At 34.4% G+C, this 19,742-nt stretch overlaps 1 long non-coding RNA gene across 3 annotated transcripts in view; it reads left to right on the forward strand.

Moving 5' to 3' along the window:
- LOC147833055 (uncharacterized) overlaps positions 1 to 17,893 on the forward strand; it is a 47,021-nt gene extending 29,128 nt beyond the window's left edge. For all 3 annotated transcript variants that reach the window (XR_015513283.1, XR_015513284.1, XR_015513285.1), the window contains one exon: positions 15,782 to 17,893. This is a non-coding gene — a long non-coding RNA (uncharacterized LOC147833055). The remainder of the gene's footprint in view (positions 1 to 15,781) is intronic.
- The last annotated feature ends 1,849 nt before the right edge of the window (positions 17,894 to 19,742 follow it).

Here is a 19,742-nt window from a genome sequence, read left to right on the forward strand (position 1 = left end):
GATTGTGACAATGCCCATAACTGTGGAAATGAATCTTATGAGGCCTAAAATGAGGATACAAAAAACAAGGTAACATAGGAAGAAATTCAAACTCATTTTATCAAAAGATCGCCATAAAATATAAGGATTGTACTGTAACTGCTAAGCTCCAATTTGACTAATAAATAAATACATTCAAACATACAATGCTAATCATCAATTTGATCACTACCTGTGGCAGCAAAATTTATCAAAAGTATTTTCTAGGCAATAACCAAACCCATCATTTCTCTCCCATCAGACATATAGGATCCATCGATTCAGCTGCTCATTTTTCTTCCCTGCTGACCTCAAGGTCAAATGTCAAGCAGGTCAGTTTCCGCTCTACTGCCAGTTCTTCATCTTGCAGGTCCATCAAGATCATATAAGAGTATGAGTCTGAGACAGTGAGGGGTTAAGAAAGCTCTCTGTGTCTGAACTGCCCTGACCTGTTTCTGTGGTTTACATACCTCTCAATAGCTGCCTGCGAGCCCTCAAGCCAGAGACGCAGTGAAACCCAAGATCTAGCTCCTCCTCCTGTTTGAACCTTCAGCTGAAAAAAAAAGACCAGCACCTTTTTCCTCTTTTAAATATTATGCTGGATTCTATAGAGAAGAGAGAGATAAAATAGCTTTTCCAAATTCCAGTGTGCTATAGTGATGGGAAGTTCGAATCATTTTACTGACTCGGATCTTTGAGTCTCGTTCATCGAGATGAACAAATCTTTTTTCTAGTCATTTCGTTCATTTGGTTAAATTTGCCAAAATATTATTAAAATGTTACGAATTGCTTCCAAACACATCTACAACTAGCCCAAAAGGTTGATCACATGACAAATAGGTCATAGTAGAAGAAGGAGAAAATAATAATTGAATGCTTTCCTGCTCTTTTGTCTATGAAGGAATTGTTGTCTCTTTGCTCAGCTCATCTCTTCTTGTCTTTAAATGTCAGTGGTTCGTTCACGTTACACTGACAGTCACATATAATCTTAACCAATGTACACAGTCTGAGTCGATAGAATGCCATGATAATTAGTTCACCTTTGAAGTCTTCTGGTTCTTGAGTCATTCATTCATCACGTGACAAAATGACTCAAACCCGAGGACTCGAGAGATGAACGGTTCAATTCTTTTTCCGGCTCTAAATACATATGATTGGCCCGTGAGGAACGAATGACTCAGACCCGATTGAGGATTCGAGAGGTGAACGGATCAATTCTTTTTCCAGCTCTAAACGCATATGATTGTCTTCTGCGATGAACGACTCAAAAGACTTGAAATGAACGATACCACCAGCACAAATGTGCGCATGCACGGATGAACGAATTACTCCCTGAGAGGACTCGTAGTTCCCGAGTCATATTGAAGATTCGTTCAAAATGAACGAATCGTTCATGAACGACCCATCACTAGTGAGCAGGCTTATGACCTACATCCTAAACATAAGTGAACAATTAGCATTGCCATAGTTTACTTTTGGCTTAAATTATTGGAAAAGTCACCAAACATCATCAGAGAGAAGTCTGCTGTTTTCCAGGAAAGCATTAAATGTTAGAAAAAAGGAATAAATTATTCAGAAAACAATCTATTACAATTCAGACAATGGACAATTTTGCTTTAAAACATTTTTAGCATTCGTCTAAGTAAATATAGAGATAGTAAGCATAAAATTGGCTGAAAATCACATACTGTACAATACAATTTTTGGAAAAAAATATGTAATTGTGTAAATGTTATATTTTTTGACACTGAAAATAGAGGCAACACAGCAAGAAGGTTGCTGGTTCTAGTCCCGGCTGGGTCAGTTGGCTTTTTTTTTTTCTCCCCGTGCTCGTGTGGGTTTCCTTCGGGTGCTTCGTTTCCCACCACAGTCCAAATAAATGCACTATAGGTGAATGGAATAAACTAAATTGGCTGTAGTGTATGTTTGTGAATGCTTGTGAATGAGTATGTATGTATGTTTCCCAGTACTGGGTTGCTACTAGAAAGGGCATCTGCTGTGTTAAACATATGATGTACAAGTTGGCAGTTTATTCCGTTGTGACGACCACCTGATGAATAAAGAGACTAAGCCGAAGAAAAATGAATTAAAGAGACTGAAAATAACACAGATTTCTTATTAATTGCACAATTTGTACTTTTCATCTCTGAATTGCAAATTAAACAAATTGAAATTTAATGTTGGGTCATTTTGAATACATTATTAATCTGAATTCAGATTCTGGATCTCAATAAACTTTTTTTATAGGCACATATGGTTCAGTTTTAGAGATAATAGGATTTAAAAGCCAAACAAGCTAAATATGTTTAATTTGTTTAATTATTATTGTTGTTTAGTCATTCCCATTTAAATACAACAAGCATCAGTTGTAAATAAAATGAGCCACATAAGGTTTTGCAAACATTGAAAATGGGACAAATTTAACAATTTGGACATGAAGCTGAATTAAGATCTCCATAATTCTGAAACGGAACTTGTGTACAGAATATGTGCTTTAAGAAAATGAAAAAATGTATTAAAAATGTATTGAAAATGATAAGGATAATTTAGATATCTTCTACATTGGGTTGGACGATATTGGAAAAATCTGACATTGCAATATTTTGTTTTGCTGCAATACATATTGTGATATGAATATAATTTCACCAGATGGTTTAAATTGCTCTATTTGGAAAGATTTCATTAATTTAGTTCGACTGTGATTATCAAGTCTTTTTCTATGCAGTGGATCTGCATAAATTGTACTAAATTACAAGCACACTGAGGAAGGCCTTGTGCCGAAACGTCTGTTTGTCTGTTATCACCCGTAAAATGTAAGAAAAAGTAAAAATAAAAACAGTACGAAACAATTGAGTGCGAATCATTACCTTCTTTTGACTAAATTACAAGCAAAAATAAATGTGTAAAAAAACTTTATTTATTTTATTTTTTTTCGGCAGCTGGGGCCTTAAAATAAGGATAAAAAAGCAGTAGTTGACAGCCAATTTCTCAAAGGATTTTGAGATTTATTTAATACTTCTTGAGTTACAGATATGCAAATGTCAGGAAAAAATGTGTACAAAGAAGTATGAAAGTGTGAATTTGGGTAATGCGTCTCACTCCTAAACCTTAGCTGAGTTCACTTTAATAGTGTGAAGCTTTTCAGTTGTTAAATTAAATAAATTTACCAAAGATTTAAGAAAATTTCTGTAATTTAACAGCCATTATTTTATGGAAAATTTCTGTAATTTAATGGGTGTTATTTAAGGGTAAATTTCTGTAATTTAATGTTCGTTATTTTACAGTAAATTTCTGTAATTTAATGTCCATTATTTTATGGTAAATTTGTGTAATTTAATGTCAGTTATTTTACAGTAATTTTCTGTAATGTAACAATTGCTATTTTACAGTAATTTTCTGTAATGTAACGTTTGCTATTTTGCGGTAATTTTCTGTAATTTAACATTTGCTATTTTACAGTAATTTTCTGTAATTTAACGTTTGCTATTTTACTGTAATTTTCTGTAATTTAACATTTGCTATTTTACTGTAATTTTCTGTAATTTAACGTTTGCTATTTTACTGTAATTTTCTGTAATTTAACATTTGCTATTTTACTGTAATTTTCTGTAATTTAACATTCGCTATTTTACAGTAATTTTCTGTAATTTAACATTCACTATTTTACAGTAATTTTCTGTAATTTAACATGCACTATTTTACGGTCATTTTCTGTAATTTATCAGCCGTTATTTTACAGTTTTTTCCGGCACCCCAGCTGAATTTTTAGGGAGTCTAAGAGTATTCTAGTACAGAAATTGAACAATCCAATGTAAAATATCATGGTCATCATTGTGTAAATAATAAAAAATAATAATATCTTTATCTTTTAATTTTTGATAAAATATCCAATCCTGTGATGTGTCTATTGCGGATTATCACATTGCAATATCGATGTTAAAACGATATATTGTTCAGTCCTATTCTACATTATATGCTATTGATAAAAGCAATGAAGATACATTTCTAGTTTCAACAGCTATTTGACATCTCTCTCTCTCTCTCTCTCTCTCTCTCTCTCTCTCTCTCTCTCTCTCTCTCTTTCTCTCTCTCTCTCTCTCTCTCTCTCTCTTTTAAGAAATTTAATTGAATGAAAAATGAGCTCAAAAGGTTTAACAATTTCAATTAATAAGCCATGTTAAAATCCCTTACATTTGTTGAAATTAATCACATCATTCATTTTAAAATAAGGACAATAATATAAGGATAAAATAAGGATACAAAAAAAAAACAATAGTTGACAGCCAATATTTCAAAGGAGTTACAGATTTGCAAATGTCAGGAAAAAAAAAATTGTAAAAAAAAGAAGTGTAAAAGTGTGTATATGGGAAATGGTTCTCACTTCTTAACCTTAGCTTAGTTCACTTTAATAGTGTGAAGCTTTTCACCTCTGCTTTTGCACCCAAATCAAATGATGAAAGCATCCCGATGCAGTAATGGAAATGGTGGAGGGGAAGGCCGATTTGGAAAAGGGTGTCAGGCGATTGCGTCCTTCAATCTCCCGATTTCTGTTGATAAGCAAAACACTTCTCCTCCGCCCTGTCCAATCCAAAGCCTCTTCTTCCATATGTGGATATATTGTTTATTGATAAAATCTTTTTTGTCTCTTGTTTTCATTGTCTGAACAGTGAATTATCATTACGCATTTTTTTCCACCCTCCATTGCATGCATATGTGTGTCTGAAAGATAAGTTGACCTTTCCGAAATCGCAGTCCAGCATCAGATTGAGCGGTTATTGCAATATTCCAGTGTGGCGAGATTAAAAGAAAAAGGGCAGTTTTTAAAAGCTTTGTGGTATTTGTATGTACTGTACATGCTATTAAACACAGTTTCCCTGTGGCATCCCCCCCCCCCCTCCAAAAAAAAAAAAAAAAACACCCAGCATACCATTTTCTCTGGTTGCGACGGCATTCCTTGCGAACAAGACCAGGCAGTGGAACTGTGATTTAACAGTCTTGTGTTTCTTAGGGGAGAAAATATTTTGTTGACAGGCTGGAGATTTTTCACAGGACATTGCATGTGGGTGTGTGCGAGGAAGCACCTCATAGCCAGTGAGAAAGGAAACTTTATGCCAGCGAAACTGTTGATAATACACACCCACCGCACTTTCGGAAAAGGTGAAATGTAAAGCTGTTTTGCTGCACTGTAAAAAAAAAAATTATGGTAACAAAAAACAAACAAACCTGCAGCTATGGAAGCTTGTTTTTGCCAATTAACCTTTAAATCACATCAGAGAGCTTTTATTTTAAAATCTGAACTTCACCGAACAAGTCATTGGAATTGTTCACCCAAAACGATTTTTTTTAAATTACACAGCATTCAATTGTAAAATGAGCTGTATTTTACTGTGGGACAATTATACAGTATGTTACTGTATTTTAAAGCTGCATTGTGAAAATTACTGTATAGTTTACAGTAAAGATATGCATACAATTCTGTAAATACATCTACAGCAAGATATATGGTGCTGTAATTAAAAATATAATATTTTTGCTGTAATTGATTTAAAGTAACTTACTGTCGAACTGCTGCCAGCAGTTATTGTAAATTCTACAGGAAAATGTTGACAGTGTGTATTTTCTGTTGGGTCTTTGCATGTCAGCTTGACATTTGCCTGTCTGTAACTCAATAAATATTGAAGATATTTTAATATCAGTTTAGATTCTAATTCTCAAGAAACCCTTCTTTTCAAATGTTCATTTTAAGGCCCTATAAACCTAATTCCTAATTTATTGGGACCTCAATGCCATGTAGTTATAATACTCTTAGGAGCCTCAGAAGCTTTTAAAATGAGGAAATTTCCCTCAAACTGGTTCAGATGAACAATCACAGCGTATTATGAGCACTCTGATAAGTATTTTCTGTGTAATAGAAGAGGCAAACAATATATGTCTTTTTAGTGTGGATGTTATTTATTGGTCAGACATTCCCATTACAATACAATAAGCATTGGCTGTAAAGTAATGAGCAACAATTGTTTTTTCAACCATTGGAAATGAGTACAATTTGCCAGTTTGGTCATTAAGCTGGATTGAGCTCATATCTCTGGGACTACAAAGATTACAAAAGAAAAATATATCAATAATAGAATCTAAAAGGAAATGTAGATATCTTAAACAGAGGAATGCAAATTTAGAAATATTCAGACAGGTGTGTTTTCTGAACTTCTAAAAAGCGACATGCATTTGTATTTGTAACATTAGTTGTAACATTTTTTGTTCTTCAGACATTTGGTTTTTGACCTTGGAACCAAAATAAAATCTCTATTTCTCTATAAACAAACGGTGTAAAGAGTCCGAAAAGGTGGAACCAAAATCAAAACCAAAACAATACATCATGCCATTTTTAATCTGCCCCCATTGACAAGCATTGCAAAAAAGTTGGCTAAAGTCAACAGATTTTTACTAATAGGCCTTTCAATCTCTATGTAAAAATAAAATATTGATTTTGCCTTGTTTCTTAAGTCATTTTAAACCCAGACAGATATATAGATTTATTCTCTATATATATATATACTATATAGAGAGTAAAACTCTCAATCGTGAGATTGTCTTGCAATAATTTTCCCCTCCTCCAAATTGTGAAAAAAGTCAGAATATGACTTAACAACTAAAAAGTCACAATAACTTTATTTTTTTACAGTAACATATTTTTTACAATAATGTTTACTGTTTTATCCTGCAGTGGAAACTTTCTAGGCATGCAGCTGCAGGTTGCCAAGAACTTTAAAAATGTGGCATTCGCAATAAGTGATGTAATATTTTCATACCAACATACTGATGCACTATTTAGTTATTGGTGCCTCTACAACACTATAAATTCCACTGAAACATACTTTCTAAAGAAAAAGCCACAATGTTTTTGTGACACAATAAATCAAATTTCCACGCATGTAGCTTTTCAACAAAATGAGAAACAGAATAATGACAACCCACATGACACTAAACTAATGTATTAAAACACATTAAATTGATAACACAAAATCACTAACCCCTAATATAAAATCACATCTCCCATTGGATTTTACCATCATGTAATAAACAACTCTTGAATCATTTAAACCGAATTTTTTTTTGTAAGGCGTGGAAGCCACCCTTGGCCTCATAGATGATCCAAATATACAGAGGTTGCCAGAGTATAAAAATATGGCATTTCATTAATATATACAATACAATTATAATATCAACCAACTGTATAGTACTAAATCTACTTACTACTGTGTCTCGGTAATATAATGACAACTAAAAACATCATATTTCACACTCAAAAAATAATGTTTACTGTTTGTAGTAATTTAAACTGAGCTGAAACAACACAATTCTAGAGTTTTTAGATAACTCAACTGTTAAACTCAATCCACTTAAACTTGCAAAAACTAATAAATTAGCTCAATTCCATGTTGTCTCAACACAAATCGATTGTGTGGAACCCAGCATTTGTTTTACAGTCCACAAGAGAACAGGAGGTAGTGTCGTCTCCTTCTATAAATGGTCTTTATAAAAGGACGTGACATGCACTGGCGGCTGCAGGGTTAACTTTGAAATTGCCTTGTGTGATATTGAGTTCTGAGAGGGTGACCTGACCAGATCTTGGTATTATATTCAAAGCAGGCCAGAAAGGGTCAAACAAGCTGAGATATTGCAATGAGGGTTTGCTCAAGTGGACCATTAGTCTTCCTAATAAAACGCATCCTACGTCGGCATCCGCCAGCCCTATTAATATTCACTTTAGCTGTGCATTGCTGGTGCGTTTTCCCTTAGTCAGACAGTCGCTGGGCAGCGCAGGCCCAGACCTGCCTCAGATAATTAGAATGATAAATCGACAAGGGGCGCTTTTACTTGAAGGTTGAAGCCTTCCTCTGGGTCAGAAACTACGGCCGTGATCAGACGCCTATTCATCCTTGTCCAGTGTTTCAGCAGTTATGTCATGAAAACATACAATCGACACAAGCAAGAGTTCGTTCATGTGATGTGTGCACATGGTTAAAGCACATGGTGTGTTTTCTAGCATCAGATGCATCTTTGGTGTGTGTGCACAAAGGATCGATATCTTAAAAGCAGCTTTGGAGAAGCAAGACATATTGAATAACACTATAGCATGAGTTGTTGATGAATTTGTGCTTCATGGAAAATAAAAACTTGCATAAACCGAAAGTTTTCCCAATTGAAATTTTAAATTCGGTGTCATGGTGATATCTCACTGCAGGAAGGTTGCTGGTTCGAGCCTCGGCTGGCTCCGTTGGCATTTCTGTGTGGAGACATGTGCTATAGATGTATTAGGTAAGCTAAATTGGCCTGTGTGTTTGGGTGTTTCCAAGTACTGGGTTGCAGCTGGAAAGGCATCCGCTGTGTGAAACACATGCTGGAGAAGTTGGCGGTTAGGGCTGGACAATAATTTGATATATATATAGCGGTACATTTTTTTTCAATAACGGTAATATGAGTTTTAAACCCATTTCCGATATTTCAATATAAATTTGCATATATATATATATATATATATATATATATATATATATATATATATATATATATATATATATATATATATATATATATATGTATATATATATATATATATTATTATATTTATAGAAACTTGTATATTATCATTTGTCGCTGAATGAAGTTGAGTGCTCAGCCGTCAGAAAGAGCGTGATGTCACATCATAGACACGCTGCCAGCGCTCAGCAGCAGTTGGTTAAGCTCCGTCGCAAAAAGTTTGCCCTGAAGTGTGCCCTGAATACAGATGTGAATGAACAAGCTTCCACAAGTAAGAATGCAGATGAAATAGTTGATAAGAGTGGGTAGACTAATGCCGTGGTCTGGAAGTGGTTCGACTTTTCAAGTTCCGATAGATGTATAGTTTCGGTGCTCTGCAAATGTGCCGGAGAGTGGTGCCAACTAGCATCGGGAACACATCAAATCTGTTCCACCATTTGAAGCAATTCCGCCCAATAAAACATACTGAGAGTCAGAAGATAACGCATCAAAAAATTTAAGTCAAACTTCGCATATCAACACACATAAAACACAATAAAAATAAAATTGAATGTTTAAAACGGCGAAATAGCCTAGTAGTTAGTGTGTCGACATATGGTGCAATAGCACGTCAGGGCGTCCCGTGTTCGAATCCCGGTTTAAGGACATTTCCCTATCCTACCCCCTTCTCTCTCTCCAACTTCACTTCCTGTCTAAATACAGTCCTATCTAATAAAGGCAAAAAGGTCAAAAATAAATCTTAAAAAAGAAAAGAAAAAAACATGTACGGAACTTGTGCATTTACATATAAACTTGATGCATGCATACATATAAACTCAAAATAAAATTCACAAACATATTTATCAGGTTATTGTAAAGCTTATAAAATAGAATGTAAATAATAAAGGTATTAAATCCATTAAATGATGAAAATGTGTTATATAAAATAATATAAAGTATTAGTTGATATAAATAGATTGTATAAAATTTATAAGGCAAGGCCTTTTAGACCTTTTATTTATTTAGGTAATTATTATTATTTTTTTCATTATCAGGTAATTAACTATTCTTGTCTGTAAAGGCTAAATAAAAAGTAAACCTAATTTTTTGTACTATTTTTATTTTTAAAAGATTATAAGAACCTGGATGTTATTATAGACTTTGCAAATTCAGTTTGCAGACATTTTTGGGTACACAATTCCATTGTTTTTTCCTGGATTTTTAATATCGATATCGGAATTATATCATATTGACCGAAATTAAGAAATATATTGTGATATAAATTTTTGCCCTATTGTCCAGCCCTTTTGGTGGTTCATTCTGCCATGGAGACCGCTGATTGATTAAGGAACTAAGCTGAAGGAAAATGAATGAATGAATGAATTTGTTAGTTAAAGCATTAATTAATTTGACCATGTTGTTTTTTTGTCAAGCATCTCACACTATATACACTATTGAATAATAATGGCATTATTATATTCAAGAGCTCTAAGAACATACGTTAAAACTGTAACTGAACTGTAAATACACTAATATAAACAAACGTCAGTCGAAGAGAAAACCTAGAACTTCAGTGCTTGAAAATTGCCTCATCTAATAATAGTATCTAATTACATCTAATTGCTGAAGAGTTGTATTTGAATAGTAAACTGCCAGAGCTGTTGCGGCTGCTCAGAAAATGTGAATTTGCATTTAGATCCCGTTTGATAAGTGTAATGGCTGTAGACATTTGAACGGGCACAGCGCCAACGAAACGTTTAGACAAAAAGCAGGTCATCTGAATATCACTGATTCTGCCTGACGGCATACTGTCATGGCTTTAATGGCTTAAGTAAATATACTGCGTGGAGAACTTGGATTAATTCAGCGCAGCAATGATCATTCCCCAGACATTCTGCCGCACTGTTCACAGTCATTACTGTATTTAATGATCGCGTACACTTAACTTCAAATAAATAATCTTCTCACAACAGTACATGGCTGCCCCCCTCATGTTCACAATTTTGTAATACTGTTGGTCTTAATTAAGAGCATGTTAATAATGTTGGTTTTGTAGAAAGGGTGAATTATCTCTCACCTATATGAAGTATCTCTAAACCTCTGCAGAGGAGAAGTCACATTGCTCAAGGTAAAGTTATTGTACCATTGTACAGTGTAAAATGAAGCGAGGAGAAATAGTTATAGAACCTTTCGCACAACCTTCATTAAAGCAGAAATTGAATCCCTGAATGCAATATAAAGAATGGCCAATCAGTGAAGCTTTTGTGGCCCCTGTATCTCAATAAACACCGGATTTCATGCAGTTTTGGGATTTTTTTTCTCTCTTTTCTTTAGATTATTTTCTGAAAAACACCCTTTTGCAACTATACAGCTGGGTCGAATTCTTGTAATGTGAGCAGAGCAAATTCTTTTATTGCTTTAAAATACCACTGACAAAACGTATAATGTGTGTATTTAACTACAACTCGTGATATGAAGAATCACATGCAGACAGAAGTTCTCACAAACCTTGGCTATAACATAACAGAGCATCTTGGGTCTTAATGAAAATCACTTTCAATTCAGTAAGTGAACTATAGACTAGTAGTTAATGTTCTATCTAGGGATTCTGATTCACTTATCAACCCGGAGGAAACTCACTCGAACATGAGGACAACCAATTATATAAATAAAAAAATCCTATAAGATTTTTAGCACTGTGTATTTAATACGGAATAGAACGCAACAGTTGACTTATGGATGGACACATTTTTGCATAGAAGCAAATAAACCTGTTATGGCCGATGCGATCAAGCTTCAAGATTGTTAATCATTTGTAAATGCTTTTGATGAACTCATCATCATGTTTAATTTGAACAGGAAAACTATGAACTCTATAATCACTAAGTACATACTGTATTAATCTGAATCTGTATTACCTAAAGGCAGGGGTTCTCAACCTTTTTCACTTTGAGGCCCACCTTTTTCTCCAAAAATGTTTTGAAGGCCCAAACTGTTTGTCTAGAGAAAATGCTTATTTTAAAGCTTTATTTATTAGCAAAACATTTATCTTGTCTTCTATTATTCCCGTATTTTTCTATATCATCTATAAAAAAATCTGAAACATTGTGTATGTATAAAAAAAAAAAAAAAAAAAAAAAAAAAAAAAAATATATATATATATATATATATATATATATATATATATATATATATATATATATATATATATATATATATATATATATATATATATATATATATATATATATATATATATATATATATATATATTTAGACTGACTTCTAGCACCCCCGAGTCTTGCTAGATCCTCCTGTACGGACATGCGTCAGTTATAAAACACTCGCAAGTCGTTAATTTGTACAACGATGCGGATAGTTTGTGATTCAACGGATTTGTGCGACTCTTATACAGTATAAGTCGCAGACTTGAGGTTCGCGCGAGCTGGTTATTATAACTCTAATCATGGTTACCCTGTTGACGTGCAGCAGTTGAAAATTCAAACCACAGTTATGTCAGTAATTAACAGTGAGGCTGTTTTTGCATAGTCTGAATTAGCCTGTTCAATCACAGAAAACTGGAAATTTCATTACTACTATAAATGTAAAACTACATATTTAATAATGAAATCAAATAATTATGGTAAAATATTTAAGTTAATTTTAAGCTATCTCGCAGCCCACTAGTGGGCCTCAGTGATCCTGTAAGCGGCCCACCGGTTGAGAATCTCAGCCTAAAGGCATATTGCATCTATTCAGCAACTCATCAATGTTTTGAATGTTATCATGGTTTCATCATGTTATTACTGAATTTGGTTCTTTTTAAATGAATAAATAAATCAAACAATTAAATATTAAAATTGTATGTAGTTTCAATCATTATTTGAAGCTTTTAAGAACATATAATCTGAAAATGACCAGTATTCATTTAACGATCTCCGGTGATCTAGGAACTCAACCTGTGTGTGTGTGTGTGTGTGTGTGTGTGTGTGTGTGTGTGTGTGTGTATGTGTGTGTGTGTGTGTCCAAATGACCATGAGCTGAAGCAGTGGAGATTGGTGCAAAGCATTCATTCAGTGGTAGTTCTTTTGGTGTGTGTGTAGGTCACCAGTGATCTGCAGTCCCTAGATCGATGGCGATCATTACAGTTTGTTTCATTTTAACATTATTTCAAAATTCACAACTCATGAATAAACCAAAAAAGGTTCGAATTTATGAAAAATATATGTAGTTGATGGCAAAATTATCAGCCATTTCAGCCTAGTTAAAATTTGAAATGGCACTTTAAACACCTACGCTACCTGACAAAAGTCTTGTCGTTGATCTTAGTTGTAAGAGCAACAAATAATAACTTGACTTCTAGTTGATCATTTGAAAAAAGTGGCGGTAGATTTTTCCGATGAATCTGTTGAACTGTATGCCAACCATCACAAATACTGCAGAAGAGCTTTTGGTACCCAGATGAACCCAAGAATCTCACAGAAATCAGTCGAGTTTGGTGAAGGAAAATTATGGTTTGAGGTTTCATTCAGTTTGGGGCATGCGAGAGATGGATGGCAACATCAACAGCCTGAGGAATCAAGGCATTTGTGCTGCCCATTACATTACAAACCACAGAAGAGGGCAAATTGTTCAGCAGGATAGCGCTCCTTCTTATACATCAGCCTCCACATCAAAGTTCCTGATAGCAAAGAAGGTCAAAGTGTTCCAGGATTGGCTAGCCCCGTCACCAGACTTGAACATTATTGAGAATGTCTGGGGTAAGATTAAGAAGGAGGCATTGTAGATGAATCCAAAGAATCTTGATTAACTTAATCTTGAGTCCTGCACGAACACTTTATGTACCATTCCAGATGACTTAAGCCACTTCTTATACCAAATGATCAACTAGAAATCAAATTATTATTTGTTTTTTACAAAATTTGGAAAGTCTATAAGGCTTCTGTCAGGTGGCAGTAAAATATGATGTACTGTCACCATGGCAAAGACAATAGAAATTAAATATTAAAAATTAGTTATTAAAACTATTGTTTAAAAATGTGTTAAAAACATCTTCTCTCTATTAAAGAGCATTATTACCAAAACAAATTTAAATTTCCTGCAGCCATATAAGCTTCATAGGCACTTTGTGTGTGACTGCTTTGTTTAAAAGAAAGACAAAAAGCACACTGAATGGAGAAATCCCGTTTACATGTACACCATCTAACAAGATGGTAGGTAGCCTGTGTGTCTGTTGACCACACAGCTGTCTCAGTGCATTCCCAGACAGATATTGATGCCAGTGTAAAAGCATGGGAGGAAAAAAATACTATGTTTCTTAAAGAAAAGGCATTGAAAGGCTTTGCCCATAAGGATCTCCATATGGGCCTGTGAGGATAGACCTCCTTCATCCTCCTTTCACCTGCGCTCTGACAGATGGACGGAGAGGGGACCACTCGGCCGTTAATTGCCCTTTTCCCTGCTTTTGTAGTGGCGTGGTCCTCAGGTTCGCTGGGCCCTCTCTAATTAAAGAGCTTTGAGAGCGGGAGCGAGGCATCTGGTCACTGCCATTTCCATTCCCACTCACCAAACAGAGCCAGCCAGACAATGATAGCCAATTATCTCGTTTATTAAAAAAGAGGAGGCCTTGGCGGGTAATGATTAGCGCAGATAGGGGTGCGTCAGCCCGGTCTCATGCACATCAAGGGCAGCTTGCTGGAATTTGGAGGCTGAGATCCAGCTGAGGCTTTTTTGTGGGAAACAGCCGAGCAGTTCATTATACATTCAAGTATGTCAATCAAGACAGGGAGTGTTGACCTCTTAAAAGATGGTTAGTAATTTGCAAAAATAAAGAGGAAGAAGGAACTTATTTCAGTGATCATTATGACAAGCTAGAGGTATCTTTGGGGCCGTCTGAAACTATCGTACGTGACTCATATAATTGGCTGAAATCAACACCTTTTTGAATCTCGAGACCTCACTTTTCTTTTGCCAAACTATTTTCCTTGCGTACTTACAGTAAGTTAAGATGGACTGCTTTAATACAAATTGCAGGCCACAATGGTGTTCAAATGGTTGGTATGAAGTCAAGCAATGAAAGTGAATTGCAAGCAGTTATGTTATCATATGTACACAAATAATTCAAAATAAAAATTGCTGTATTTTATAGAACTTCGGCTGGTAATGTTTTACATCAGGATTTAATTCACAGTTTAATCATAGAGTTTCATTTGTTAAATGTAACTGTGTTAGATGACAAAACTGGCAATTGAAAATCTATGTTAATTTCAGCAATTACTAGTTTTGTATCTGCTAATATTAGTTACATGGACATTGCTACATCTAAAATATGTACACACTTTTTGAAGAATCCAAAAATTGTTCTAAAAACAATCATAAAGTATTATTTGATCTGATTTGAATATTCATTCATTCATTCATTTTCCTTCAGCTTAGTTCCTTTTTTTTCAGGGGTCGCCACAGTGGAATGAACCACCAACTATTCCACCATATGTTTTACACAGCGGATGCCTTTTCAGCCGCAATCTAGTACTGGGAAACACCCATACAATTATGCAGTCATGCAAAGTCATGCACTACGGGCAATTTAGTTTATCCAATTAACCTATAGTGCATGTCTTTAAACTGTGGGGGAGACCGGAGTACCCTGAGGAAACCCACACAAAGACAGGGAGAACATGCAAACTGGCGACAGTGCTAACCTCTGAGGCATTTTTTAAGTGTGCAAAACTAAATTTTGAAAAACTATTATTTACATCTATTTAATCTTTGAATGAGTAAGATTAGAAATAAAGTTTAAATCAACCCAGGCTCATTCTGAAACGTACCTCTAAATACATGTCTGGGGACCGCCAAATAAGTCCCAGGAGTTATAATAATTTGTCATTTTTGTTTTTGTTCACTGTGTGTGCTTTTTGAGATCTCAGATTTTTCTCCCGAGTGCCATTCATGCCTGCTGTACTCACGTAAATCTATCAGAGGCTGCTGTTTACTGACTGACTGACTGACCGATTGGCTGACCGATTGACTGACCCACCCTCCTCCTTCCCTAAACCAAACCAATAGTGTTTCCAAAAGCACAGATTGACCCGCCTACCCAACCACAATTTTAAAAAGCTATCCAGAAAAACAAAAGTCCTCGCCTGATTTTTACCATGTTTTCAGATTTTACCACATTCTCACCCTGTTTATTACTTGTTTATTTTATTTTTTGTCTTCTATTTTTGTCTTACCCGCTTTCTAGAACTGTTCCTCACCTGACTCGAACCCTGTCGTTGTGTTCAACTCCTCTCTGTATCTCAAGTCCACTGACCGACATAGTGAGCTAACTGGACAAACTGGTAACAGCGGGAAAGCCACCCATACAGAGGTAAGCAGTCAGCTGGTAAGCGTGAAAAGGAACGGCATCATACCGCCCTGTAGTGCTCGTTTAAAAAATTAAATGCAGTCGTACATACTTCTGGCTACATAATTCGCAATCTCCAGAAACATACACAGGGCTACGTTTTCAGAATGAACCTATGTTCGTTTTAAATACTATGCAATTTCAGTTTTATTTTAATATCCAATGTGCCCAATATAGTATAAAGAGAAGCAATTTTTAACACATGATGTCCATTATACTGTCCAACATCAATGTTAGTTGAAGAGATTCATCACTAAAAATGGTTTTGCTGTAGACCTATTTTTTCTCCCTGAAAATCTTCAAGCTCTATTTCAGTCATTATCAAGGCCTCTGTGTACCTATGCAATATACAAGGCATGTTAATCTCATTTAGAGATGGCCTCTCCTCCGTCCTAGTTTGGATAACAGCATTAAAGTAGACCCTGTTATGGGTTTAGATACACCACACACATTAACATGCAAGTACACACACCCACACATGTTCACACACAAAAAAATAACACCGTCTTTACTGTACAGCTCAGTGTTCGTACAGGCATAGAGGCTTAGCTTGCATTAAAAGAAAAAGAAAGGCATTTTCTAAGTAGTTTACACACAATTGTACTTGTTAAATGCAACTCTGCTGAATTACTTCTCTGTTTAGCACTAGAAATTAGTCTTAAAGAGATGCTGGAAAGGTCATTAAACTTAGTGTCACTGTCCACTAACTAACAAACAAATATCACGGTATGAATTTGTATTTAGTCTCCTCAGCATTCAACAACATCGCTAGCTAAATGCTAAGCACAATAACACCTACCTGAATTCTCATTATTTTCCTTCTACTTCTGCATTTGGAGAGAAAAAAGGACAAACAAGTATTATACTGCTGCTTTTTGACTATAACCAGCATGTGGTCTTAATCTGATTACTTCCAATCTTCCTGCTCTTTTCCTCAGCTTCGTGTAGCCACAGTGATAGTTAGCGAGCTATACTATTTACATGCTTTATAAACACAAACAAATAGGAAATGATCCCATGTGCTGCTACGCCAGCGTGCCTATACAAAACCTCCCGCTGCTTTCGATTCCGATAACAGTGCTTTGTTTTGTTTTTCTTCCCACTTCCTGCCCGCCTTTGCGACAACAAGAGCTACAAGCACTTAATCAATGAATTAGCGGTGCAAGATATGCAGAGTGGGCCTGTGGGTCAAAAGGAGATGAGCAGGCCCTTTGAGTTATGCGATGAGCACTGCATAGAGTGCAATAACTGACCAGCCAGTAATTTGCTTAATAGCCTGTCGAATCCACACTGCAGAGCTCGGGATTCAGACAACACTTTGAAGAGATGAGAGATAGTGACCTCTCTGTGATGCATTGACAACCTGTCTGGTGAGAGAGAGAGAAAGGGGGATCTTGGTCACTGGCTAGCAATCGGGATAATGGATGTGAGCGGCTAGACTGGTTTTTGTGTTTTGACCCTCCTGTGAGGTAGATGGGCATAAGGCCAAGATCACTGGAGTGAGGTGTTTGGAGTGTGCAGACTTCTGCTGGTAAAGAAGAAGCACTGTTAAGTTGACTCATTTTTTATATCTGCACTCAAAAAATTACTTTTTTTTTGCTTGTTCAAACTACTAGTTTAAAATGAGTTGAAAAAAACACAATTCTTAAGACTTTTTTTGGAACAACCTAATTGTTTTATGTTCAATCCACTTAATTTTAGGTTAACTTAATCAATTTGTGTTGTGTCAACATGAAGGAATTGTGTGGAACCCTGCGTTTTTTACAGTGTGCGATCCTCAACACTGTAAAAAATGCTGGGTTCCACACAATACATTTTTTTGTTGGGAAAACAAAAAGGAATTAAGTTTATTCATTTATTTATTTATTTATTTACACCACACTGTAAAACCCAAAAAGTTAAGGTAATTCAAACCGTTTGAGGAAACCGATTGCTGCAAACCATTTGAGTAAAAAAAAAAAAAACTAATAGTAGAATTAACTAAAAACTAAAAAGTAGAATTAACTTACTGTCAATTTTGAGTTAACTACACTCATTTGATAAAGTCGACTGTTGGGTTTTACAGTGTAGGAGTGTGCCATTAAGATACAGTATCCCCTCTACCAGGGAGTCCTGGTCAAGACAAGCAGCAGGACAAAGTTACAAAAAAATTTTTTATAAATAAATACATATCATAACACACAAAAATAGTATAAACCATAATCAATAGTTAAAACATGTGCACTGTTCTAAATCGACATTCCTTAAAATATTTTTATATATAGATTTCATCTGTAGAATATGTTGAAGCTCATTCCATACATACAAGCATACTTATAGAATGCAGATTGACCTAACTCTGTGTGAAAAAAATAGCATCTTAGGTAAGAGTATATCTGCTGATCTGGTATTGTAAGTATTTGAACAGTACTCTAACACATTAGAAATGTCACTTAAAATATCACTTTAAGCAGTATAGAAGTGTCATGGCAAAGATAAAATAAATCAGTGATTAGAAATGAGTTATTTAACTATTATGTTTAGAAATGTTTTGATGAAATCTTCTCTCTGTTAAACAGAAATTGGGGAAAAAATAAACGGGGGGCTAATAATTCTGATTTCAACTGTAGATTTTGAAATTGGATTTACAAAACAATAGAACATAAATGGGGTCCTAAAAAGTATTAGGAAAAAATTTAGTTAATAAATTTCTGACAATATGAATGTCACGTTTTTATTTGTGATTTCTATGGAGAACACAATACTTTTTCAAGGAAATTAAGTTAATAAAAGTTAATAAATAAAGTTGTTTTTGGAGAAGAATACACAATTCCTTGGGAGAAGGCAATATTGAGTGATGAGTATGCACACTCTCTTGGAGAACTCGATACTTCTGTATAATTCTTTTGTAGGAAAATTTGTGTTTTTTCTTTTTTTCCCTTTTTGTAAGGGAATCCAATTATTCCTTGGGGAATGCATCATTTTTGCAAGAGAATGCAAAATTTTTGTGAGAGAATTCAAAATGTCTTGAGGGAAAGCAATACATTTTAGAGAAAGCAAAAGTATTGTGTTCCCTCAAGAAATCTTTGTAAGTGAGCGTACATTGTTTCAGTGAATGCAAAAGCACTGAAATATAGTTTTTCACCCATCTCATATTTTTCAATCACCATCTCCTTAAGGGCTCTGTAGACTTTTATTGTATGTGCATACAAGTTTTTATTTTGAATATATATATATATATATATATATATATATATATATATATATATATATATATATATATATATATATATATATATATATATATATATATATATGTTTTTTTTTTTTTTTATTGTTTACAATGAACTCAAGAGGATGACAGAAACTGTATGCGCATAAGACACATGTGTTTGATGATTTAATTTTGATTAGCTTCCAGGAGAGGTAGTAGGTTTTAGTTAAAATATTATGCATTTGTGTATTATTATACTGTATGCATTATTATTATTTAGTATACAGTGGTCAGCATAATTGAGTACATCCCATTTTGAAAATGAATATTTTTATCCATTTCTCAGTGAATATAGGCAATGTATTTTGGTGCAATTAATCAAAACTGATTTATTGTTATGTATATTTATTATATTTTATATTATATTGTATTTTATATTATATTTAATGTATTCACAAATTGTATAGCCTCCTATTTAAAATATGAATTTTAAATATAGATTTGTGAGGAGTGTCCTTGTATATGCTGAGCACTGTATTTGTGTAATTGTGTACAATAATAAAAAAAATAATACTACAAATAAAATATCATGCAGGATTTATTTGT

Source organism: Danio rerio, chromosome 17, assembly GCF_052040795.2.
Source record: "Danio rerio strain M-AB ecotype USA chromosome 17, GRCz13ab, whole genome shotgun sequence".
Lineage (NCBI taxonomy): Eukaryota > Metazoa > Chordata > Actinopteri > Cypriniformes > Danionidae > Danio > Danio rerio.